Here is a 25,421-nt window from a genome sequence, read left to right as displayed (position 1 = left end):
CGCCGGGTGATACGCCAGCATGGCGATGACGAATACACGCTTCCAATGTGCGTTCACCGCGATGTCACCAAACACGGATGCGACCATCATGATGCTGGAAACAGAAGCTGGATTCATCCGAAAAAATGACGTTTTTGCCATTCGTGCACCCAGGTTCGTCGTTGAGTACACCATCGCAGGCGCTCCTGTCTGTGATGCAGCGTCAAGGGTAACCGCAACCATGGTCTCTAATAGTCAACGATGCTGCAAACGTCGTCGAACTGTTCGTGCAGATGATTGTTGTCCTGCAAACGTCCCCAGATAATGACTCAAGGATCTAGACGTGGCTGCCCGATCCGTTACAGCCATGCGTATAAGATGCCTGTCATCTCAACTGCTAGTGATACGAGGCCGTTGGGATCCAGCACGGCGTTCCGTATTACCCTCCTGAACCCACCGATTCCATATTCTGCTAACAGTCATTGGATCTCGACCAACGCGAGCAGCAATGTCGTGATATGATAAACCGCAATCGCGATGTCGCCAAACACGGATGCGACCATCATGATGCTGGAAACAGAACCTGGATTCATCCGAAAAAATGACGTTTTTGCCATTCGTGCACCCAGGTTCGTCGTTGAGTACACCATCCCAGGCGTTCCTGTCTGTGATGCAGCGTCAAGGGTAACCGCAACCATGGTCTCTAATAGTCCACGATGCTGCAAACGTCGTCGAACTGTACGTGCAGATGGTTGTTGTCCTGCAAACGTCCCCAGATAATGACTCAAGGATCTAGACGTGGCTGCCCGATCGCGTCCTTTATCAAAGTCGGAAACGTGATGATACGCATTTCTCCTCCTTACACGAGGCATCACAACAACGTTTCACCAGGCAACGCCGGTCAACTGCTGTTTGTGTATGATAAATCGATTGGAAACTTTCGTCATGTCAGCACGTTGTAGGTGTCGCTACCGACGCGAACCTCGCGTGAATGCTCTGAAAAACTAATCATTTGCATATCACAGCATCTTCTTCCTGTTGGTTAAATTTCGCGTGTGTAGCACGTCATCTTCGTGGTGTAGCAATTTTAATGGCCAGTAGTGTAGATTGCAGCAGGTGCAGAACAGCGCATGGTCTTTCCTGTGCTCGGAGAGAACGTTAGAAGCTGCAGGTCGGCCGCCTTTGCTGCCGTGGCTCGGCCCATTTACGTATGCGGGCAGCCTTGCCTCGCGTCGTTAGCCTGTCTGATGCGCCGCCGTGCGCTCATCTGAGCCCCCTGTCTGCTCTTACAAGGTCGTCCTCGAGTGCCTCGGCGCGCACCCTTTGTCAACTACTGAGCAGTAGGTAGCACATCGTGGCGGCGTACGATATTCCTTTACACATTGCGATTACAACTATTTTATTACTAGTCTGTGCAATCTGGCATCGAACTCAAACTAAATTCAGTTTCGTATTGATAGCACAAATAGTGCCTTCTGTGGTTCATTTTAGTCAAATAAACAATTGGTGAATTTAGAGCGTCGTGTCACGGACAGATTGAAGCTGTGTTGGATAGCTCTCTTTGATTTTCTTCGTATTTATAACATTTGCAAGTCAGTATCCAGATATCACTACATTTGTTGCTCACTAACGTAGTTGCCGGTGCGTTAGTTCATATCGTAACAGTCTTGCGATGGTAAAGCTGCTGTTTCGATTTTCACTGGCAGATTTTTCTCCTTTAATTTAGTTTCCATATTTATTAACAAAAAGAAATATTAACTAACAAATATTGAACCATAATTTTTCTAGAAGATAAATCTTTTATTTTTAATTGCTAATTGCATTCAAGTGCTAGTATTCACAATAAATTACACTTTGGTACAATAATGTGAAATATCAAATAGAAAATAAAAATCTAGAGGTTCAAGATCATTAGCGAGACGTATACTTTTTTTTTTAAGTTCCTTGTGTTGGCTATTTTTCATACCTGGTGTATATAAATTGAAATAATTTACAGGAAAACAAAAAAATTGAAAACGAACGTGACAATCAAATAAATTTCTCAGATGAAAACGGTTAAAAAAAACAGCATAATTTTGAAATTGACTGTAAACTTCCAACAACTGATATAATCACACATCAGACTTCAAATGAATAACTCAACTTTTGCAGAACATTTAAGAGCAATGGATCACAAACCTACTTCAATAAAGAAATGAGAGTAGGCAGAATAAATAATGAAAGACAATTGGTAACTTTATAAGAAAATTATCGTAATTATCGCATATACAAAAAAGGCTGAAAGGAAACTACTACTAAACGACCAAGCAAATATGACAAACACTGACTGTTCACACTAAATCGTAGTAGACAAACATCCCAATAAATAATCAGATATCCAGTTCCTCTCCCAAGTACGACCTAAGAAAAATGACACTCTAACACCGGAATCGGCAGTTGAAATATTATATTACGAAACCACAATGACTACACGGAAAAGTGGAGGCTCTTGACCGGTTTTCCATATGAATATAATTTTCACATGGGGAACTAGATGCCTTACTGTAAGTAAATTTCCATTTCATTACAAATACTTCAATGAACTGGTTTAAATCTACAACTAATACGTGGCGGAGAAAAAGTTATGTAACTTAATTTTCCAGGACACCTATTGAAGATGCTTTCTTAAAAAGGCGAAACTCGACAGGGTGCATACATAAAGCAAAAAATTAATGTGCAGCATGCAAAAGAGTTTTTCTCGTAATTTACAACAAATTAATTTTCTCCCTCATTTAAAAATAGTGCATTTCGCCTGACTGTATCAAATTTTACTCTGCTCTTATACGATCTGTAGTTAGAAATAAAATATAACATTATTATTTAAAATGTGATTTAATAATTGTTAGTTAACATTTGCATTTGATAATAAATATATAGTTTTAATAAAACTTACGAAACGAGTTCTTGTTAAGGAGAGTCGACCGAGCGACATCATGAAACTTGCTGGTAGATTAAAATTGTGTGCTGGACCGAGACTCGATTTCAGGACCTTTGTCTTTCACAGGCAAGTGCTCTACCAACAGAGCTACACGATGGAGAATGACGACCCATCTCCTATCTTCCAAACTTCACACATGTTCTCGTGTTATACTTGCAGGACTAGCACTCTTGGAAGAAAGGATGTTGCGGAGACATGGCTTAGCCACAGTCCGGGGGATGTTTGCAGAATGAATTTATCACTCTGCAGCGGTATATTACAGTATTTTCCCGCGAAAGGCCAAAATCCTGTGTTCTAGGCTCGTCCGATGCACAGTTTTAATCCGCTGGGGAGCTTCATACTAGCGCACATTCCGCAGCAGAGTGAAAAGTTCATTCTGGAGCGACTTGTACGTTTCGCACACAGCTACCAGTGTTTAAGTTAATAACATAAAAATGTTTTGTAGTTAATAGCGCTTGGAAGTCTTCCAATCGGCGACATTTTCGACTTATGTTGTTTTACCGCTGACCTCAAACCTTATCAGTATGAAGAAAACTGATCTGGTCAGTGCAGTCCGTAAGTTATTCCCCCTGAAAGGCCGGCCCGGCAAATCACCCTATCTGAATACCATAGAAGGTGTCCGGGGCTACTTGGAGTAGCAGCTGCAGCGTAGGCATCTCATTCCCGCAATTTGATAACTGTATGGGATTTAATGCTTAATAAGCATTAATAAGTATCTTCAGCTGGATACGGCATACTTGAAGAAGCCTGTGGACAGTCTCCCTCGCCGAATTAACGCCGTTATCAAGGCTAGAGGTGATGTTAATCGGTGTATGCACAATTCGTCCTTGGTGTGATTAATTTTTTTTGTCCAGTCTTCTTATTAGTGTGGTTTAATTCTTTCACAGACTAATAAGCCTCTCACATGAAAGAATTATTTTGTAGAATGTTATCGTTTCTTTATTTTTGTGGACTGCTTTACGACCCCGATATTATTAAGTATTTCTGTTTCAGTCTACCGCACATCCTATCCACCGCTAGTAAAAATGTCGTTCATTGTGATGTAGTAGTATGAAACTGAACAACTCAGTTGGCTCTCATATCCACTTTAAGGTTGAAATTGTGCTGACATGCCCTATTTACTTAGCGGATGCAATTACGCAATAATTCCCTTAAAATACGGACGCGGCCAACGACGGCGCAAAAGCTAATCAGTGCTGCGAATAGCCGTCGTATTTGCGATATAGTCCTCCCATGCTGTACAAGTTTCTGTACACACCAGTTCTAGGACGACAAGCACAACGACAGAATAATGTTTACGAATAAACAATTTCATCTGCATTGCGCTTAGAAGCAAGCCGATTTCTTGTCGCCAACTAATGAAGTGTTATTTTTAGCACATGGTGACTCCCCAAAATAGTTATTCTGTGCGAGTGATCTGACTGAATTGATATTAAAATTTAATGATTATATTTAGTGTCAATTTTGTGTTCCCCTCATGACCTCTGCATAGTTTTCTACCTTTCAACATACATATGAGGAAAACTGCACACAATTGTCGCTTATCACGATGACCATGTGCAGGTTTCTCAGGCCTGTACTATAGATACAAGTTTCCAACTAGCAGGCCATAAGGAGCTGTCATTGTCCCCGAACTGGGTGTTACGAAGACTGTAACTTGCCGCATCTATATTTGTATTATCTACATCTATTCTCTTCGGTATTCTCTTTTCTATCGTGCTTCAGTTGCTGTATTTTTATATTTTCTCTTTTTATCAAATAAATTCAATATCTCCTGTGTTACCCAGGGATACCTACTTGCCCTTGTGTTTTAAACCCATGGGACCCTCTGCTGCCTTCCAAATTTCATTCCTCAAAGCTATCCATCCGTCTTCCATCGTTTTCATTTCCCCTGTTCCTGTCCAAAGTTGCCTAACGATCCATATGGAACGCTCAAGAACATCCGGTTCTTTCAATTGATCTAGGTCTCATCTCCTTAATTTCCTCGCTTTTTGTATTTTGTGCAGTTCATAACCAACGAAGTATGGACAGAGTCCACATCTGTCCCTGAAAACGTTTTAAAATCTGGCTTCACAATCAATGTCTTGCCATTTTATAATCAATCTGAGACCTTCGAGTGTTCCCAGGTCTCTTCTGAGTGTACACTTCCCTTACATGATGCTTAAACCAAATGTTAGCGATAGTTAAATTATGCTCTTTGCAAACTGTCAGGCAGCTTCCTCTCTCGTTCCTTTCCCTCAGTCCATGTGCCTTTACATTTTTTTTCTTCTCTTACCTTTCCTGCTACCGAGTTAAAGTCCCTCGTCACAACGAAATATTCATCTGTCTTCCAGAATGAGATTTTCACTCTGCAGCGGAGTGTGCGCTGATATGACACTTCCTGGCAGATTAAAACTGTGTGCCCGACCGAGACTCGAACTCCAGTTCACAGTTTTAATCTGCCAGGAAGTTTCATCTCTCTTCATTGTGTTTTAATCTATTCATCATTTGCGGAGCTAGTTGGCATAGGAACTTGTACTAATTTGGTGTGTGTTCTATCTTTGTTGCGATAATGCGTTAATTTTTCTGGTCTTAGTAGCTTATAGGTATACCTATTTTTTATTTATTATTAAACCTACTGCTGCATTAGCTCTGTTTAATTTTGTGTTCATAATCTTGTACTGACCGGATCAGAAGTTCTGTTCTTTCTGTCACCGTGCTTCACCAACTCCCACTATATCTGTCATTAACCTGTCGATATCCCCTTTGATATTCTCTAACCTACCTACGCAGTTAAAGAATCTAACATAGCACGCTCCAATCCGTAAAGTGCCACTTTTGGTATTTCTGATGACAACATCCTCCTGAGTAGTTCCTCCCTGGAGGTCCGAATGGGGGACTATTTCCATACCATGGAGCTGCATGCTATCGAGAAACAAAATCGACTGTAATTTCGTCTTGATTTCAGCTGTTCGTAGGACGAGCACAGCAAGGCCATGTTGGCCTTATACACAGCGATTCGACGTGAATCAGTCAACCTAGCAGTGAAAACGGTAATAAAATCTCTACAGTAGTTTCTAAGATTAGCCTGAACGTACTGAAAGAAATTGTAGTGGTGAACATTATAATATGTAAAAATATTATCCGAAGGCCAGATCAGTCAGTCACCCAGATGCTGCCCCTGCATTTACTAAGAAGGCGCTAGTCTGGCATCTCAGCAGATCTTTTGTGATTGCACATACGTACTGCAAGATGTTTAGTTGAGGCACACATGCCACTCCGCCTCCGTAAGGTCCACGGTTCGTGAGGGACGCGATAACTGATGGTATAAGATTAGACAAAAATTAACTTACTCATACATTAATGGCATTCGTAGATTTAGATAAATCTTTTGACAATGCTGACTGAAATGCACCCATTGTAATTCTGAAGATAACAAGCACAAAACACAGGGAATGAAAGGCTATACACTAATTCCACTGAAACAGGACTGTAATTATAACAGTCGAAGAAGATGAAAGGGAAATGTTTAGAAGAGAGTGAATCAAGTTTGTCCTACGCTTCACATAACTAAATCTGATAAGTGAGCAAGCAGTAAGTGATAAATTTGGGAAGATACATGATGTTCAGAGAAGTAAAAACTTTAAGCTTTGACAGTTAAATTTGACTTCTGTCAGAGAAAGCAAAGGAATTCGGAGATCTGTTAAACCGACTGTACAGTGTTTTGAAAAGAGGTTATAAGATAAACAACAACAAAAGTAAAATAACGACAATTGAATGTAGCCGAACTGAGTCAAATGATGCTGTGCGAATTGCATTAGGAAACGAAGCACACTAAGTAGTAGACTAATTTTGATATTCCGGGGGAAAAATAACTGATGATGATATAAGGAAAGAGAATATAAAATGTAAACTTGCAACAACACGGAAAACTTTTAAGAAATCGAGGAATTTGTTAATTATTTTTACATATTATAATGTTCACCACTACTATTTCTTTCAGTACGTTCAGGCTAATCTTAGAAACTACTGTAGAGATTTTATTACCGTTTTCACTGCTAGGTTGACTGATTCACGTCGAATCGCTGTGTACAAAATTTATCACTGGTAAGTAGTGATGAGTGTGCAATACACATATTGTTTTCTGTTCCATAGCCGTCACAACTCCAGAAAGCAACGATGCTTGAAAAGACTATATGTGGACCTCGGTTGGCGCACTTCGGATAAGAGAGTTCCTACAAAGTGTGCATAATTTTTATTAATCTGACACAAAAATTTATGTTACTGACAAGTCATGGTGCCTCAGTAGAACTCTAATTTCGGCAGAAGCCACAACATGAAAGAATAAAAACGATGAGAAACAAACCTTTTTAAAAAAAGTGTTCGATTTATTTTGCCTTAAGAGTATTGTATTCTTTATTGACAGAGAAGATTGTGTTATTTATTTATTTTCAATTTCAAGATTGGAAGATTTTGCCTATTATTTCACAGTTCTAGAGGAGAACATTAAAGGCAATAAAGCCAGAATATTGGGGAACATAAGGACGGGCTGAAGGGGTTGATAGGAGGCCTGAAAAAAAGGTAATCTAGCGGTAAAGCGCATGCTTGTAAAGTGGAAGGTCGTAGAATCGAACCCCAGCGAACCCACGAATTTTTCAGTCCATCTTTTAACCTAGCATTCACCTATCAGTGATGTGGATGTCGTCAGAAACGAAACGTGCTTCAGATGCCACGTGAAACCATAGGTTCCCTTTCACCAATTGGATAACTAGGGTATGCTAGGAACCCACAAGTCGCCGAAGTGGAGTCGAGTTGAAAAATAATCCTTTAACAAACACGAAATTGTTAATACCACGTCGAAGCATATCTTCTTCTTTTACATATATTACAAAGTCCGTCACCGCCTTTATTCTGTCTGTATGTGAAGGCTAATCTCAGGAATTACTGAAGGCATTTTGATACGGTTTTCACTAACGGATAGGCTGATACTCGAGGAAGATTTATGTACATAATTTATTACTGCCTGCCGTAGGTACTTAGACCACTATCCATGCAAAACCGCGGGACGGGTCTCTAGGCTTATATAAGTTTAAGAGCTAGTAACTCTTTTCTGAAGTGTAGCGTTATATGCAAGGGAAACGTGGGCGTAAGCAGTATAGACAACAAGTGAATAGAAGCCTTTCAACTGCAGTACTACACCAAAACGCTGAAATCGAGAAGAAGAAAGGACTGAAGAATAACCTTAATGTCCTGTAGAAACTGCAGTCGTTAGAGATGGAGAACAGTCTCGCATTACGAAAGGCTTTCCAAAGGAACCATTCCGGCATTTTCCTGGAGATATTAAGGCAAATCACAGAAAACCTCAATCTGTTTGACGGGATGGGGATTTGAATGGCGTTCTCCCGACTGCGGGTCTACTCTGCTAACCACTGCACCACCTCGCTCGGTTAGAAGATTAGGTAATTATACTGGATAAGCAATGAAGAAGTACTGAATAGAATCCTGGACAAAACAAAATTTATGGCACAACTTGATAAAACTTGGGTTTGATTGACAGGACACTTCCCAAGATTTCAAGAGGTAGTTAATAGGGTAATGTAGGAAAGTGGGGGAGTTGTAACAGGTGATCAAGGCTTGGCTACAACTAGTACAGGACTGTCTAGAATGGAGAGCTGCCTCAAATAAGTTTTCTGACTGAATACCATAACAATAACAAGAAGACGATTTCCTCATAAGTGACTAAGTCATGAGGTTTTTCTATGAGTTAATTCATTACGCAGTAGTGGGTAAATGACGTTTGTCGCTATGGTTAGTATCATTCTAAGAAACAAGGCTAACCAGATTATCAAGACTGGAAATTCTTACGTGAAATTGGTAAGTGGAGTGTACAGAATGAGTAATTCCACATAAGTCACCTGCGCTGGTTTGCCCAGTTTTTTCCCACGGTGAAAATACGCAGTTAAGAGAACCTGGCGAATTTACAGAGATTTTTGACAAGGTGCACTTTTCTTTCAGTCGTTAATTCCCTTTCTGTACTTCAATGCGGTCTGCGAAAGGGGTTTCACTATTAATCTATTCCCCATGAAATACAGGATGATGTAAAAGGTATTAGTGCAGATAATTTTGCATGTGGTACCTTTATAAGTACACACCTGAGTGTGTTGGTAGTTTTTTCTCTGCGTTTAACAGTCTTCCCAGCAACACGTCAACACGTTACATACATTACGACCTGGTGTTTTCGGATCGGTTGTACTGCACCATTAAGTGGACTACTTATATCCAAGCTGCCAGAAACGTAGCATATAAGGAAACCAAGTAACATCCGATATACAGCTCCACTATACACCTGGGAGAAAATAATAATTCCAAAACAGATAGGACATGACAGCAACGATGTTACGTGTAAGGTAAAACACCTAATGATATAAATTTCTAGTCATAGTTACAAAACCATTATATTAAGACCATCGCTTATCTATGTATTTACAAAGCACCTGACGACGGAAATTTCCCGAAATGGGCTCATTGTGAATGAGATAAAACGTAAACAACTTACACAGCAGCGTAGCTGGCTATTACTCATAAATAATCATGTCATTAAAAGAGATATTTTGTTCTGTGGGCCCCAAAGAACAAACGTTAAGTGGACTACGTCTGGCAGTACAGACCAACGGTTTTGCGTCCAGACATCCAAACTTCGATACCTGACCTACTGCCAGGGGAAAATAAATATTAATGGCTTGAACTTATCACATATACTTTGAGATACTAGCCAACTAAAAGTCATACGACTTGTAAAGGTCACAATTATTAGTTTCAGAATGACGTGAATACTGATGTAATGTTGTTCAGTACACCGTCCTCACTCACCAATGGAAATACCTGCAATTACCCCCGTTGGACCCCGTATTTCTAACAATATTCGGCAAAAGTGTAAGGTTTTTTTGTTGCGTGTTAGAGAATATACTAATGTTGTTGATTGATGTAAGCGATTCCGAACCTTCTGTTGCAGTTTGATCCTTCAAAACAGACACGAATTAAGGGTGTTTTGTCGGAAGGGAATGGAGGTTAATTTTATCTTTCCGCCGCACCTCACTGAGGACTTGTGAAGGCCCCTGCGTCGGAGCGAGGTACGGCGACCCGCAGTACAACTGAAGCCGGCTAGGCTCCCCATCGGAGATGCGGTACATGTGGGCTCGCCTCTCCTACGTCTGAACTTATACTGCACAAACCACCTAGCCGTGTGTGGCGGATGATTCCTCATGTAGTATCATACTTTACCCCATTCCTGTTACAGTAGCATCACTGTTAGCAGGCTTCCGTATGTTCTCGAATCTCTCTAATTTAATCTTCATGGACTTTTCGTGAGATATACGTAGGAGGAAGCGATCCGGAGTGTCCCAGGAGGAATGATCAATATTCAAAATATGACAGCAACGTTTGAAGCAAAAACAGTACTTCAACATATTCCCTTTTCCGAACTGTTTTCGAGACAGAACACATTTTACTTACATTGTTATTTATCTTCTGTATTATTCAGTACATTGTCGCTTTTACACACAAACAACATTCATTTTACAATGTGTCAATTGAAAAATACGTATTTTTATCACATTTTCTTTAGAGCGTTGTCATACACTCCACATTACAGCTGTTATACATTCACAATAAGTGTTCGAATATTCCACCGTCAACTTTAGTGCATTTGTACAATCTTGGAAGAACATATAGTGTTGCTTGTCCGTTGCCAAATGAGGGCAGCAGAGTCTATGATGCAACCAAGCACTTCATCTGGCGTATTCACTTTTCGTTTGTACACCACAGCCATCATCCAACGCCATACGCAAAATGAAATGAAATCAACGTATGGCGTTATTGGCCGGGAGACACCATCCGGGAAAGTTTGGCCGCCGAGTGCAAGTCTTATTTCAGTTGACGCCACATTGGATGACTTGCGTGCCGGTAATGAGGATGAAATGATGATGAGGTCAACACAACACCCAGTCCAGGAGCGGAGAAAATCCACAACCCTACTGGGAATCGAACCCGGGCCCCCTGATTGGGAGGCAAGCACGTAACCACCCAGCTAAGCAGGCGAAACCATAAGCAAAAATGTAATGGGGTAAGGGCTGGCGGTCTTGGTGACCAGTGGTACTACCACGACCAATCCAGCAGTTTGGTTGAGTACGGTTGGCAAAATGTGGAGGAGCTCCCTGTCATACTGGAAGTAAATTGCATTCTGTGCGCCCAAAGGAATGTCCTAAGGAGTTCACGAAACAAATTTTCCTAAAAAAGGCATGTAATTTTGTCCCATCATTCGCAGTCCTAAATTACTGGACTTATCAACATGTTACCTATCATGCTGCACCAAATATTGATTGATAAACGAACTTGGAAATGGGTTTCCGCCGTAGCACGTAAATTTTCCTCCGACCATCAACGATTATTACGTGTCTTGTGATTACATTCCGTGTAAACGTGGCATCAAAAGTGAATAGTATTAATAGGAGCAAATGACGACTGTCATTTAACCAGCGACAAAATTCAAGTCCTGTAGCATTCTCGCCAAGGTAAATATTGTGGACATACTGCGAAATGGGTACAAGTTTTCCGCATGTAACGTTCGCCATAAACGTGTTCGTGGGACACTGATACGCGCTGATACGCGCAGAAAATCACCGTATGCTGGAGATAGAACTACGTACACCATGTGTAGCTGTTCCTACACAGGTTGTTGAACTACACTATCAGAAAAAAAGAATATGAACCTGGAAGAATATCTGTTTCGCACAATGTGCTGAAAACTCTGGGGAACACTCTACATCCAGGAATTCGACGTTTGGGAAATCGCCGACGGTATTCTTCGACAGCACCGGGAGAACTACCGTCGCAGATCCGTAAACGTACACCATGTTTGCATATTCTTAATTACTGTAGATTCGCCGTACTTTAGCCAGCGCGTGTACGAGGCAAGCACAGTTAACCGATTCTTCTCTCTGATACGCTCTCAAGTCCTCGCTCTACTTTACTCGCGACATACCGTTGACAACTATGCGTTAGACGCGCTAGCTTAATGCCAGAAAAAACATCCAGAGCAAAGTAATTGAAAGCAACGAGACAGGTTGGGATAAAATAAAATATCAAAGAGGTTGAGTGGGTAAGACAAACAAGTGCGCGCCACTAGGTCACAAACAAATATACATTAAAATTGGCCTGTCCCGGAACCCATTCGGAAAAGCGTGCACGTCCCTGTGACGCATTCTGCTTCGAATGAGCGTCCATGCCATGTTCTTGAACATCGACCGTTCCTCTTGGCATACCTGCATGCAGGGTGTAAACGATGAACGTTTACAACGTACCGCACTAGTATAGGGGAAGTCGAAACGAACAATTATCTAAAAGATACTTGTGGTCTTTCAAGCAGGGAGACAGCCTCAGATTGGCCTACAAAAGCCACTTAAGCTACAGCGCATGAGCACTACGCGTTATGTTTAATACCTTCTCGCCCTCTTATTCTATCGGCTTTCATTACCGTTAGTAAGTTAAGCTTTCATGTGAGGGTAACGAAGGAAAAGGCTTTTAAGCTAGCTACGAGATAACTAATTAAGTTTGATTGTCTGGTACTAAGAAGAGCAGAGAAACAAAACAATTTAACTGTCAATTTTAAGCTATTAATGTGGCAAAACTGTGAGTTAAAACTCACACTAAAGACAGTTTTACAATTTTTAGGTGCACGACTAATCCGGTTGCGTAAGAGGGAGGAAGGATATTAAAAACCTTTCACGGCACGCATGCACTGTAGTTTGTCTGTCTCCCGGCTGGACAAAGTATCTTGCACCACATTGTTCGTCTCAACTGCCCCGATACCACTATGGTACGTTGTAAACAATTGTTGTCTACATTCTGTATACACTAACTCCTCGAGGAATGTACGCTCTTGGAATTTTAATAGTACATCTATCAAATGTAGTAAACCTCTCCCGAAGCGTCTGCCACTGGAGTCGGATGTGATACTTTCGCACTTTCCCGCGACGAACCGCACCGCTCTTCTTTGGACTTCCTCTGTTTCTGCTAGCAGTTGTACTTGGTAAGGGGCCCAGACTGAGGATTAGTACTCAATTATAGGTCTAATAAGGGTTCTTTCAGCCGTATCTTTCCCCAGTGGACTACACTTACTAAGGATTCCTCTGATGAATCTCAGTCAGGAATCTGTCGTTCCTACGATTAACCTTTGTATGGTCACGCCACTATAAATCGCCCCCTCTCCGTACTTACAGATGTTTAATGGTTGTGACTGTGTCCAGTGATTTTTCTGAAATCGCGTAATCAAACAATAACGTGACTGTCCACCTTATTGCTTACGCTTTGTTGGATTTGTTTATTTTGAGGATCAGCTGCCAATTTCTTCCCCAAGCGTCGATCCCTTGCAGATGTTCCTGCATTTCGATACAGTTGTCTAGCGTTGTATTACTCTGTATTGAGCATCATTACATGCGAACAAACTCATGGAACTTCCGTGGTAGCAATAGTCATGGGACACCTCCTAATATCGCCTCGGTCTTCCTACTGCACGTCGCAGTGCAGCAACTCGCCGTGGGATACACTCAATAAGTCGTTGGAAGACCTCTGCAGAAATATTGAGACATGCTGCCTCTATAGCCGTCCATGATTGCGAAAGTTTTGCCGGCGCAGTATTTTCTACACATCTGACCTCTCGACTGTGCCCCATAAATATCCGAGGGGATTAATGTCGGGCGATCTGCGTGGCCAAATCATTCGCTCGAACTGTCCAGAATGTTCTTCAAACCAATCTCGAACAGTTGTGACGCTGTGACATGGCGCATCTTATCGGAAGATGAAGTCCATGAAGGGCTCAACGATCGGTTCAGTTGGACCAGAGAACCCAGTCCTTCTACATAAACACAGCACACAACATTTCGGAGTCACCACCAGCTTGCAAAGCGCCTTGATGAGTACTTGGGTCCATGACTTCGTGGGGTCTGCGCTACACTCGAACTCTACGATCAGCTCTTACCAGCTGAAATAGAGACTCATCGTACTAGGCCACGGTTTTCCGTTCGTCTATGGTCCAGTCGATATGATCACGAGCTGCAGGCGATGTCGTGCTGTTAGCAAAGGCACTCACGTCGGGTTTCTGCTGCCATAGCCCATAAACGCCTGATATCGCCACACTGTCCTAATGGATACATTTGTCATACGTCCTACATTGATTTCTGTGGTTATTTCACGCAGTGTTGCTTGTCTGTTAACAGTGACAACTCTACACAAACGTCGCTGCTATCTAATAATTTTTTCATAATGCGGGGCCACAGTCGTAATACATTTCTTTAAAGTCAGTACCGCCATTAGACTGTTGTTTATTTACAGTGTTACATTTACGCTTACACAATCATGATATCGCCCGCATCTCGTGATCGTGCGGTAGCGTTCTCGCTTCCCACGCCCGGGTTCCCGGGTTCGATTCCCCGCGGGGTCAGGGATTTTTCTCTGTCTCGTGATGGCTGGGTGTTGTGTGCTGTCCTTAGGTTAGTTAGGTTTAAGTAGTTCTAAGTTCTAGGGGACTGATGACCATAGATGATAAGTCCCATAGTGCTCAGAGCCATTTGAACCATTTTTTTGAATCATGATATCGGCTTCAAAGTGTCATTATCAACTGTTTTCTGAAAGCAGGTTAGACAATAACAGTGAAATACATGACAAGAGATATAAACGTATAGCAATCCATATTTGTAATGCTTACTTACAAGGGTTGTAAATTGCCTAACATGGCATATTGTCGCATTAAAATACGCTATTAGACACATTGTCTAAGAGTCGATATTTCTGGCAGAGCCTACTGTTTTGTTTCGTTACTGAGTACACCATTTTGACTGAATGACAGTTGGCTAAGTATCAAATTGTCTTGGTCAAAGAAATTCCTGTTACCAACAGGTGACCTTTTTTAGTCTTTGGACTCAGTGTCCGGCAGGATAGGAAAGGTTAGGAGCAATTTATTTTCTTTGGTAGTTGTTACATCTTTGCAGTACCTGTTTATCTTAGTATACAATGAAGTTGCCTACTTATAAACATAAACAGCAACAAACCTCTCGATAACATTCGCTGCATCCATTAATATATTTTTTATATTAATGGATGCGACACTATGCCATCTTAGGCAATGTATAAACCTTGTAAGTAAGCGTTACAAATATGGATTGTTACACGTTTATACATCTTGTTATGTATTTCACTGTTATTGTCGAACCTTGCTTTCAGAAAACACTTGATATTGGAACTTTGAAGCCGATATCATGATTGTGTACGTGTAAATGTAGCACTGTAAATAAACAACAGTCTAATGGCGGTACTTACTTTAAAGTCGCTGCTATCGTTCGTCAAGTGAAGGCCGTCGGCCAATGAGTTGTCTGTGTTGAGAGGTAATGTCTGAAATGTGGTATTCTCGGTACACTCTTCACACTGCGAATCTCGGATTATTGGATTTCCTACCGTTTTCCGAAATGGAAGGTCCCATGCGTCCACCTCCATCTAACAAAATTTCATAGTCTGTTGATTCCCGTCGTGCAGCCATAATCACGTCGGAAAGCTGTTCACATGAATCACCTGAGCCAACGCACTGCACTTTTACACTTTGTTTACCCGTACCACGCCATCCATATATATGCATATCGCTATCCCACGACTTTTTTCGTCTCACTAGAGAGTGAACGTTAATAAAACCGACAAACTGCAGGGACGGATTCCTGACTGGAAATGGAGGAGAAAGGATCCTGTGCACCTGCGTCCAGAAATGCATCGTTTTCACGGTAGACGGCACTGACAAATGACGTGCCATATGTTCCTCGTGTGTTTCAGGCTGTATGATCGACGCAGCGTACTGTAAGCAGCAGAATGCTCCGGTACTCATGTCGGGAGCAAGCCGAGATGGTGTTTGTGTACGGCCAAGCAGATGGAAATTGTCGAGAGGTAGCACAGCTATACCAAAACAAGTACCCTCACAGACACCAACCACATCACACAGCATTTCAAGCCCTTTTTGGGCGTTTGTGTGACTATGGGTCCATGCACACAGTCGAACGTGCAGGGAGGCGACGGGCTGAGCGTACACCAGGTTTGGAGGATCCGTTTCTACAGGATATCGAGACGAACTCTAGTACAAGCTCCAGGCAAGTGGCCCACCAAGTATGCCAAAGTACGATTATGTGTGTCCTGTATGACAACCGCTATCATCTGCAACGCACAGGGAACACACGGCACGCAGTCATAGAAACCGTCATCCGTTAGCGACGTCTGTCGTGACAATGATGCATTTCCGGACACATGTTCATAGGACCTTTTCTCCTTTATTTCCTGTTAGGAATCTGCCCCTCCAGTTTGTCGGTTTTGTTAGTGTTAACCCTGCGTGCCTCTCCTATGAGTCACCAGGCACACTTTCTCTTGTGATTCGGCAGATAGTTGCAATTTCATTTTTGCGGTGTGTAGCTGGAGTTTGCCCAAAAGAAATACTGTTCATCACGTCTTTCATTGACACCCCTGTGTCAACAAAAACTATCGGTTGGTTATCTGTCACAAATACAATTATTTTTTAAGCCTGTTCGATGGAACGGTACCATACAGTCTTTTGCGAACCGAGCGAGGTGGCGCAGTAGTTAGTACACTGGACTCGCATCCGGCCACCCTGATTTGGGTTTTCCGTGATTTCCCTAAATCGCTCCAGGCAAGTGCCGGAATGGTTCCTTTGAAAGGGCACGGCCGATTATCTTCCCCGTCCTTCCCCAATCCGATGAGACCGATAACTCGCTGTTTGGTCTCTTCCCCCAAACAATCCAATCCAATTTTCTGCGATATTCGTTTTGGCGATGTGTGTTGAAAGGGACACTAAAACATGAAGGATAGCCGGTACCCAGCAGTGACAGCATCGCCCTGGGCCACACCGACTGCTACCACCATTCAGTAACGTTGCTCAGTCCCTTATTTTACTCTCCCTGTTCATTTATGTCTATAAAACAAAAATCGCTCTATACAAGTTTTGGACCGCTCTATCGAATGGGAGCGTAAAATTCCAGCTACATAATGGAAAAACCAAATTACTAGTATTTGCTGAAACATCAGAGAAATGTGTCTGACGACTCTTAGGAGGGATGTCCTAGTTTAATCTTTATGACACCATCTCATTTTCTGAGAAGATACTCGTCCATTTCTCGGTGCCTTCAGTGAACTGTGTAGAGCACTTTTGCAAAATGTCCATAATCCTTTCATTTCACTTTCTGGATCCCTTACTCCATCTTCAAACAAGTTTCATAATAGAAAGATTATCACAAATTTAAGTTATAATGGTTCTTTTCTTGACATAATTCGTGGAGACCAGCTATCGCATATACTGTCATAATTTATGTGTGTTCCTTTTTGCTAATTGTTGTTTAAACCTCACCGGGGCACGGCAGTATATACGGTAATTTTTTTGACAACGTCCCTTACCAATTGAGCAGGCTGGTTGGTAGTTCCTTAGTCTATATGATTCGTAACACTCACTTTTCTGTCATCCCGTGGCATATGAAGAATGCTGAAGCCAACCTAATAAATCGTAACTATCATCCTCGAACAATTTTAGAAGTCGTTACTTCACTGCAACCTGTTGACATTTGATTTCGGTGAACTAATGAAATCAAATTGTAACAGGATATATAGTCACCAATCGCTGAAGAATGAGAGACAGGTAACGATTGATAACTTCTCTAAGGCGTGAAGCAGTTATCAACTTGAGAAATCAGATTCGCATGACATTGTCATCTGGAAGACAGCGAAGGGTTGTTACAGCCGTCTAATTGAAAATGTCCTGTTTCTTCGCGCACATTGGTATCGCTACATAGAAACATCAAGTGTTGCATCTGTTTCATGAAGATGGCAGTGGTGATCGCTCGTCTAGTGTGGTGGTCGTTGATGGCGAAGGAACAGAGTGAAATCTGAGGCTGGGTGACACTCTCCTCTGCAATAACTCCATGGAAGTAAACAAGCTTAATATCTCGATATGACGGACAGATCGCCATCAACAGTGGCTCCTGCACTGACTCCATCCTTTATTCCAAGAGGTTGCCTCAGCGCCGAATTCCAACACTGGTGACGTCTACTGTGTAGTCAGGTTGAAGCATGAGATGGACCATTTTGCAGACTCTTGTGAATGATCTGTAAGAATAAGATAAAAAAATATCACAATTCTCTTACATCTTGTTACGAACAAATTAATACTACAAAGGTGAAATCGTTCCCCCAAAGGGAAAAAGGAAGGTGCGTGTTAAAAAATGACGTACTTTTGTGGCAGAAATTTCTGTTTAGTGCAATTATGATCCTTCTTTAACCGAGAAGGAAATGGTTTGAGCATTGTAGCACAGAGTATTTATCTTCACTCAGAGCATTAGGTGAAACTTCCTGGCAAAATGGCTCTGAGCACTATGGGACTTAACATCTATGGTCATCAGTCCCCTAGAACTTAGAACTACTTAAACCTAACTAACCTAAGGACAGCACACAACACCCAGCCATCACGAGGCACAGAAAATCCCTGACCCCGCCGGGAATCGAAACCGGTAACCCGGGCGTGGGAAGCGAGAACGCTACCGCACGACCACGAGATGCGGGCAAACTTCCTGGCAGATTAATACTGTGTGCCGGACCGAGACTCGAACTCGGGACCTTTGCCTTTCGTGTGCTCTACCAACTGAGCTACCCAAGCACGACTCATGACCCGTACTCACAGCTTTAATTCCGCCAGTACCTCGTCTCCTACCTTCCAAACTTCGCAGAAGCTCTCCTCAGTTGGTAGAGCACTTGCCCGCCAAAGGCAAAGGTCCCGAGTTCGAGTCTCGGTCCGGCACATAGTTTTAATCTACCAGGAAGTTTCACATTAGCGCACACTCCGCTGCAGAGTGAATATTTCAGCCGGCCGGTGTGACCATGCGGTTCTAGGCGCTTCAGTCCGGAACCGCGCGACCGCTACGGTCGCAGGTTCGAATCCTGCCTCGGGCATGGGTGTGTGTGATGTCCTTAGGTTAGTTAGGTTTAAGTAGTTAAAAGTTCTAGGGGACTGATGACCTCAGATGTTAAGTCCCATAGTGCTCAGAGCCATTTGAACCATTTTTTGAAAATTTCATTTTGAGAGCGTTAGGTGTTCTATATAGTTACGCTGTGACTCAGAATTCCTTCACAAAAACGTATGGTAAGGACGCATCAAACAAATCTACCATCAAGCCGCTGCGCTACCTGGTCTCTCCATTGGTAGTGTCCATACGCCATTGCCCAAGTGTTTAAAGTCGCATCTGTACAGAACTCCTGCTGTTTCCGTCGGCTGTTAATGACATCTGAATCGCCAGATGGGAAGAACTCGATGACTCATTTGGTCTGACGAAACTTGGTTCCACCTTTACGGTATTTTGAATGACCAGAACTCATACATTTTGGATTGCGCGAAATATAAATCAGTTGCAGAAGACGTCTCCGCTTACGCAAAAAAAAGATGGTGTTTGATGTGTAGTGTCGGGTTGACGAATCTTCACCAAATTCTTTCGTGGTTCAGAGAGCAGTGAGCATTTGGTCTGACGAAACTTGGTTCCACCTTTACGGTATTTTGAATGACCAGAACTCATACATTTTGGATTGCGCGAAATATAAATCAGTTGCAGAAGACGTCTCCGCTTACGCAAAAAAAAGAGGGTGTTTGATGTGTAGTGGCGGGTTGACGAATCTTCACCAAATTCTTTCGTGGTTCAGAGAGCAGTGAGCAGAGCATACAGGTTGCCCAAATTTATAAACATCATACCCGAAGTCTGATAGCTGTGCACTTGTTTTAAGTAGGAGAATGCTGTGGCTTTGCAGCAAACGACTCCACGACTTTGCAGTACTAAGACTAAAAATAATAATGTGTCCATTTATGTCAACACTAATCATATAAACCTGTCCTCTAAACTGACACGTTCCACATCATTTCGATAAAAGAATAGTTCAAATGATCTATGGAACAAGTAACTAACTAATTAAAAAAGCGGTTGTGGTTCTCTAGGCTTCTCACTGTTGCTCACAAGCCTTCACACTTCTCCTGAATTTAAAAAAGAAATTGAGCCAAGTATTCCTGAAATTCACTAATAAACATTACAACACCTGTGACTCTTGAAATTTTCCCGGCGTATCGAATATTCCACAAGATTTCGGGATTGCAGCCGGATCTCATCGACTTCTTTCCACGATATTTCGGCTGACAACCTTATAGCCATCTTCAGGCGAGTGTTTGACACTGGAGCTTGCTAGTGCAAGTAGCTCTATTTATACGTAAAAGTACCGCAGGCGCGCATGCGCAAGTTACCGTAGCATGCGCGCCACCTGTCGATTCCAAGGCCCTCTACAATATTACTGCATCTATGGAGCGCCAACGAATGCGTGAAAAAAGTAAAACATGCACGCAGACGTGTTCAAAACAATAAAATGCAAAATTTCAATATTAAAATTAAAAGTACTTGTCGCTCGACATGTCAGAAGCCATAAAACGTTTTCTTTTGGTTGAAATTAAAGAAATCAACGGGTCCCAGGCCTTATTCAATAAAAAGCCGCCATCACGATTAATGAGATTTTCCGCTAAACGTATTTCCACGGATTCCTTCACAACTGAATCCCAGAAGGATCTCGATGGGGCCAAGATTTTCGTGGCCGAATAATCCATAGTATGTCCTGTGGAAATACAATGTTCGGCTATGGCCGACTTACTGGGCTGTAAAAGGCGAGTGTGGCGCTCATGTTCAACGCAGCGGCCGATTCCAAGGCCCTCTACAATATTACTGCATCTATGGAGCGCCAACGGATGCGTGAAAAAAGTAAAACATGCACGCAGACGTGTCCAAAACAATAAAATGCAAAATTTCAATATTAAAATTAAAATTACTTGTCGCTCGACATGTCAGAAGCCATAAAACGTTTTCTTTTGGTTGAAATTAAAGACCAATGTAGGCCTTCCCACACTCGTAAGGTATTTTATAAATTCCAGCCTTCCGTAATCCCAGATCATCCTTGGCTGAGCCCAGAAGAGCACGAGTCTTTGTAGGTGGCCGGAAGATTGCTTTCACACGATGTTTCTTTAAAATTCTGCCTACTTTCGATGAAATGTTCCCGACATATGGGAGAAATGCTCTGGACTTAAATTTTGCATTTTATTGTTTTGGACACGTCTGCGTGCATGTTTTACTTTTTTCACGCATTCGTTGGCGCTCCATAGATGCAGTAATATTGCAGAAGGCCTTGGAATCGACAGGTGGCGCGCATGCTACTTGCGCATGCGCGCCTGCGGCACTTTTACGTATAAATAGAGCGACTTGCACTAGCAATCTCCAGTGTCAAACACTCGCCTGAAGATGGCTGTAAGGTTGTCAGCCGAAATATTGTGGAAAGAAGTAGATGAGATCCGGCTGCAATCCCGAAATCTTGTGGAATATTACAACACCTGTTTAACAGAACACAACGTCATACTCTATTATGCGAATCGCATAGTAGAGGACACTTAAAACCTTTGAGGTTACGTTACTTTTTGAACATCTTGTATTTTGCCTTAACCACTTTCGCCTGTTTTTCATATGTCACTTGATTACAGTCTGGCCGCGCGTGGTAGCCGTGTGGTCTGGGGCGCATTGTCACGATTCGCGCGGCTGCTCCCGTCGGAGGTTCGAGTCCTTCCTCGGGGATGGGTGTGTGTTTGTTGTCCTTAGCTTAAGTTAGTTTAAGTTAGATTAAGTAGTGTATAAACTCAGGGACCGATGACCTCAGCAGTTTGGTCCCATAGGACTTACTACAAATTTCCAATTTTCCAATTACAATGTTGGAATTTCACTGTCAATCTCAGCTGCTTGCATAAACAGTCTTGTCTTGCCATAAATGGGTCATTATTGCCACCTAACATCTTTCCGTTAATGAATATTCCGAGCTTGTTTCTGTCACTACAGTTCACGGGACACACTAACGTCTGTGCACGGAATATCGTTGGGACTTACACTGGCGACGGGAGGAGACAGAATAGAAGGCAGTGAGTATTGAGCGCGGTGGCACCAGCTGGCTCCTCGGGTAGCATCTGGTCGCTCTCGCGTAACCAGTGCGGTTAGCCGCGCCCTGCTCCCAGCATTAACTGAGCCCTCCGACAGCTCAACTTGCTACAGGGTGCTCCGCCAACGTTCGGTGTTTGAAAAGAGGACCAACTGTGAGCTTGTTTAGCTGCCGTCCAGAAATTGTTCTAGTTGACCAAAAATTAATAGTAATGTAGACATCTCATGGAATGCCGAATCTGTTTTACGTGAAGTCGAGCTTATAAATAAACGAGCAAAAGGGTATAAACGCCGGCATTTGAGCGCTTATTATAATTTCACTGCTGGACTTCAAAACTGCAGCACCATAGAGACAGCATGGAGCAAATATATGGTTGCCAGATGTGTGGCTTTAGCCGGACAAGTCCGGGTTTTCACGGTCGTGTCCGGCCAGATATATACAAGTCCGGCCTGTCTGGCTTTTGTTAGGTTTCTTAGGGGTGAAGTAGAGAACGCAGAACTAAGGCCCGTTCCAAGATAAAAACGAGTAATATGTGTGTGTAGAACGTAAGAAACTGATGATATACTACCGGACTTTCGGAAAAACATCGTCCATACAATTCCCAACATTATGAGAGCCAACAAGTGCTAGAATTATGCAGTGCTTAACAGCTCATGCAACCTAGTTGCTGATAAGAATAATATGAGGCGTGTTTTTTTAAGTAAGTACCGTTTTGCTACATCGCGGCCGCAGCGCTGCGGTCGGCGTTCTGCGCATGCACACTGGGTACCTACATCTGTTGTCTACGCACTGACGCCATTACAGTCTGATTCTTCCTTGTTTACGTTGTGTACTGAGTGTTTAAGATGCCTCCGATAATCGTCAGTCCCGCGGACAGTGAAGTACGGGCTGTTATAAGATTTCTTAGTGCTAAAGGCCTAAAAGCGATCGATATTCATCGTGAGATCTGTGCAGTTTACGGAGAAAACATTATGAGTGATGGAATGTAAGGAAGTGGGTGAGAGCATTTAAAGATGGCTGCACAAATGTGCATGATGAACAACGGAATGGGCGTCCTTCGGTCGTTAATGAAAGATTGGTGCAGGAAGTGGACAATAAGGTGAGAGAAAACAGACGCTTTACGATTTCCTCCTTGCAGGATGACTTTCCTAATGTTTCTCGTAGTGTTTTGTATGGCATTGTGACCGAGCACTTGAATTATCGAAATCTGTGCGCACGTTGTGTACCGAAAATGTTGACGGATGTGCACAAACCCAAACTTTTAGACAGTGCATTGACTTTCCTTGAGCGGTACCACAACGATGGTGATCATTTCTTAAATCAAATTGTTACGGGCGATGAAACATGGGTGGCCTACGTCACACCAGAATCAAAGCAACAGTCCGTGGAATGGGGGCATTCAGATTCACCCAGAAAAGTGAAGTTTAAGCAAACAATTTCTGCCCGGAAAATCATGTGCACAGTTTTTTGGGACAGAAAAAGAGCATTGCTTGTGGAATTTCTGCCTCGTAATGAAACAATCAATGCAGCAGCTTACTATAAGACATTGCACAATCTGCGCCGTTCAATTCAGAACAAAAGACGTGGCAAGTTGAGCAAGGGCATCGTTTTGCTGCAAGACAATGCCCATCCGCATGTGGTGAATCAGACCAAAGATCTCATCACATCTTTTCGATGGGAAACTCTAGATCATCCTCCGTACAGCCCCGATCTTGCACCCAGTGGCTACCATCTGTTCCTGCACTTGAAGAACCACCTGAGCGGTCAGCATCTTCAAGACGATGACGAAGTCAAATCAGTGGTGATGCAGTGGTTAACAAGTCAGATGGCAGACTTCTATGAGGAGGGTATTCAAAAACTCGTACAACGTCATGACAAGTGCCTCAATATTGATGAAAATTATGTAGAAAAGTAGATTAAGGTACAGGTTTTCATGTAGAAATAAAATTATTGAGATATCTTAGCACGTCTTTTTTTTAATTTCAAAACGGTACTTACTTAAAAAAACACGCCTCGTATACAGAAGAATGGAAAAGAAAATTAAGGGTGTGTTTGGTGACGATCGGTTTGGCTGTAAGAAAGGTAGAGGCACAAGAGAGGGAGTTCTCACGCTGCGGTTAATAATGGAAGAAGACTGAAGAAAATCAAGACACGTTCATAGGATTTGATGTCGACTTATGAAAAGCTTTCGACAATCTAAATGGTGCAACATGTTCGAAATTCTGAGAATAATAGGGGTAAGCTATAGAGAAAGAGGGGCAATGTTCAATGTGTACAAGAGCCAAGAGGGAACACTAAGAGCAGAAGACCAACAACAAAGTGTACCGATTAAAATGGGTGTAACACAGAGATGTATTCTTTTGCCCCTGCTGTTCAATCTAGACATCGAAGAAGTAATGACGGTAATAAAAGAGTGATTAAAATATAAGCTGAAAGGATATCATTGATAAGACCCGCTGATGACGTTGCTATCCTCTGTAAAAAAGAAGAAGAATTACAGAATCTATTGAATGGAATGAATAGTCTAATGAATATAGAATATGGAAAATCGAAGAAAGACGAAAGTAATGAGATGTAGCAGAAATCAGAACAGCAAGAAACTTGTCATTAAGATTGGTCATCATGAAGTAGATGAAGTTAAGGAATTCTGCTACCTAGGCAGTAAAATAACCCATGACGGACGGGGCAAGGACATAAAAAAGCAATCTAGCACTGACAAAAAGGAGATTCCTCGTCAAGAGAAGTATGTTAGTATCAAACGTAGATCTTAATTTGAGGAAGAAATTTCTGAAATGTGTATTTGGAGCACAGCATTGTATGGCAGTGAGACATGGACTTTGGGAAAACAGGAAGAGAGGAGAATCGAAGCATTTGAGATGTAGTGCTACAGACGAATGTTGCAAATTAGGTGAACTTATAAGGTAAGAAATGAGGAGGTTCTGCGCAGATTCGGAGAGGAAAGGAATATATAAAAACAGGAAAACACTGACAAGCAGAAGGGTCAGAGTGATAAGACACGCGTTAGAATATCAGGAAATAACTTTTGTGGTACTAGAGACGGTAGAAACTGCAGAGAAAGACAGAGGTTGGGATACATACAGCGTATACTTTAGGACGTACAGCGTTACACGCACAGCAAGCGAGACAAAGTAGACTGTGGCGACCAGCCGATGCCAACCCGACCCACCCCGACCGACCACGGTCGTGTTCATGTTGGCATAAGATTATCTTAGAAAGACGACTGAACGATTAAGAGGACTGACCACTTAGATGCTACCGTAACTACCAAATTATACGGATGTTCTCTAATCCTTTCTGTTTAAGAACGTGTAAGGTTGATCTTGCAAAAAATGATTGTAACTGATTGTAATAAACTGCTGAAAATACTCAACTG

General features: G+C 42.4%; 1 protein-coding gene across 1 annotated transcript in view; it reads left to right on the top strand.

Moving 5' to 3' along the window:
- LOC126481620 (synaptotagmin-14) overlaps positions 1-25,421 on the top strand; it is a 602,337-nt gene that overhangs the window by 48,520 nt on the left and 528,396 nt on the right. The window lies entirely within an intron of this gene.

Source organism: Schistocerca serialis, chromosome 1, assembly GCF_023864345.2.
Source record: "Schistocerca serialis cubense isolate TAMUIC-IGC-003099 chromosome 1, iqSchSeri2.2, whole genome shotgun sequence".
Classification (NCBI taxonomy): Eukaryota; Metazoa; Arthropoda; class Insecta; order Orthoptera; family Acrididae; genus Schistocerca; species Schistocerca serialis.
Note: the sequence above shows the minus strand (reverse complement) of the source record. Positions and strands in the feature narration are given on the sequence as shown.